This window comes from Perca flavescens, chromosome 23 (assembly GCF_004354835.1).
Source record: "Perca flavescens isolate YP-PL-M2 chromosome 23, PFLA_1.0, whole genome shotgun sequence".
Lineage (NCBI taxonomy): Eukaryota > Metazoa > Chordata > Actinopteri > Perciformes > Percidae > Perca > Perca flavescens.
Window position 1 is genome coordinate 1,202,466 of NC_041353.1, and position 2,500 is coordinate 1,204,965.

Below are 2,500 nucleotides of genomic sequence, written 5' to 3' on the forward strand. Positions count from 1 at the left end.
ATGGGGATATTTTATACATGCATGCAAATCAATCTTCTCTGAAAATGCTGGACTCTGTATACCACGCAGCACTAAGATTTGTAACTAATTCTAGTTTTTAAGTACTCCTCTCTGTAGCTTGTATGGGCGTTAGTCGACCTTCTTTGCTGTCGCAGGTTAGACATTAGTACATTTTTTCTTTTTAAGGCCATATTGTGTAAAAGTAAGTAAGTAAGTAAGTAAGTAAGTAAGTAAGTAAGTAAGTAAGTAAAATGTATTTGTATAGCACATTTCACAGATAAAAATCGCTCAGTAGCAGCACATGTGCATTAAACTGCCTCCTTACCTATGTTCTCTCCTGACTTCTAAAATCACCACCAGGAAATGTAATCTTCGATCATATGGGCAAATCATGTAGGACATTCCCAGAGCAAAACTGTTTTTCAGTGAAAGTGCTTTTAAATCTTTTGCACCCTCATCCTGGTATAAACTGCAGAAGCATCTTAAATTAGTCTGCCTACCAACATTGGATCACGGTTTAAAATTAGGATAAAGGACTTTTTGACTACTAAATGCACATGTGCAGCTACTGAGTGATGCTGGTGATTATGTGGAGATGATGTTAATTTGACGACAGTTTTCTTTTTTCTGTTCTCTGTTGTATGTTTTTGTTGTATATTTTAAATATGGAACTTATGTACTGCTGTCTTGGCCGGACTCCTTTGAAAAGAGATTCTGAATCTCAATGGGATTTCTCCTGGTTAAATAAAGCTTAAATAAAAAAAAAAAAAAAAACAACTTCACTCAGGGCCACAAGTCAAATATTTTTGACTGTATTGTGTTTCTCATATAGCCGATTTGGTCGACTTAAAGCCCTAAAAAGTTCAGCATTAAAGTTCCTTAGCCATCATAGAATTTGTAAACCAAACAATGTTTGGATTAGATTCTACTTTATTGTCATTGTGCTGAGTACAAAGTAAAAGACAAAGAAATGCAAGGTTTTATAAAACGTTTTTCAGACATTTTGGCTGCTTTTTCATAGTTTTAGTCGCCTTTTTGGAGTTTGAAAAACATGGATGTAATTACCGGTATTTAACATTAAAAAGCGAAAGAAAAGGGGCCTGAGATATAAACTGTAGAGAGGAAGGAGTGTTTTAACCTTTATTTATCCAGGTAAGTCGATTGAGAACAAATTCTCATTTTGCAGCGACGAGCTGTAACATTCACACAGTTCCACATTCATACTGGGAGCTGCCCAGTACCACCAGTCTGATCTGATCACATTCATACTGGGCTGCCCAGTACCACCACGGTCTGATCTGATCACATTCATACTGGGAGCTGCCCAGTACCACCAGTCTGATCTGATCACATTCATACTGGGGCTGCCCAGTACCACCAGTCTGATCTGATCACATTCATACTGGAAGCTGCCCAGTACCACCACAGTCTGATCTGATCACATTCATACTGGGAGCTGCCCAGTACCACCAGTCTGATCTGATCACATTCATACTGGAAGCTCCCCAGTACCACCAGTCTGATCTGCTGGCCACTAAGCAACTCCACTGGGCGGTTGGAGGTTAAGTGCCTTGCTCAAGGGCACCTCAGTGGTGGTAATGAGGGAGGGACAAGTGCTGCTCCCATAATTCCCATAATGTGCAACGTAACGCATGCAAGGTGTGTGGCACTTTCCACTTTCCCAGCCATATTTTATCCTGCCGGTCTGGGGATTGAACCAAACGACCTCCTGGTTCCTTGGCTCACTTCTCTAACCGTTAGGCCACCCCTGCCCACCCTGTAGCGTGTAGACTGACCATGCGGAGGGAGAGAAGAGGAAACAGGTCCACGGCACTTCGGGTTCTGGATGTGATCCTTCAGTTTCCCCTGCAGGTCACACACAACACACAGATGTTCAGTAGACTGGTCACACACACACACACACACACACACACACACACACACACACACACACACACACACACACACACTCAGTAGACTGGTCACTCACACACACACACACACACACACACACACACACACACACTCAGTAGACTGGTCACTCACACACACACACACACACACACACACACACACACACTCAGTAGACTGGTCACTCACACACACACACACACACACACACACACACACTCAGTAGACTGGTCACTCACACACACACACACACACACACGTTCAGTAGACTGGTCACACACACACACTGCAGCGCACACACACACACACACACGTTCAGTAGACTGGTCACACACACACACACACACGTTCAGTAGACTGGTCACACACACACACACGCGCACACACACACACACACATTCAGTAGACTGGTCACACACACACACACACACACACACACACACACACACACATTCAGTAGACTGGTCACACACACACACACATTCAATAGACTGGTCACACACACACACACACACGCACACACACACACATTCAGTAGACTGGTCACACACACACACACACACACACACACACACACACACACACACAC

At 43.5% G+C, this 2,500-nt stretch overlaps 2 protein-coding genes and 1 long non-coding RNA gene across 3 annotated transcripts in view; all 3 read right to left on the reverse strand.

The window, feature by feature from the left end:
* LOC114550445 (NLR family CARD domain-containing protein 3-like) overlaps nucleotides 1–2,500 on the reverse strand; it is a 689,968-nt gene that overhangs the window by 382,928 nt on the left and 304,540 nt on the right. The window lies entirely within an intron of this gene.
* The window catches only part of eps8a (EGFR pathway substrate 8a, signaling adaptor), an 82,287-nt gene that overhangs the window by 45,634 nt on the left and 34,153 nt on the right, over nucleotides 1–2,500 (reverse strand). The window lies entirely within an intron of this gene.
* LOC114550456 (uncharacterized) overlaps nucleotides 1,849–2,500 on the reverse strand; it is a 2,235-nt gene continuing 1,583 nt past the window's right edge. The window contains exon 3 of the long non-coding RNA XR_003691703.1: nucleotides 1,849–1,866. This is a non-coding gene — a long non-coding RNA (uncharacterized LOC114550456). The remainder of the gene's footprint in view (nucleotides 1,867–2,500) is intronic.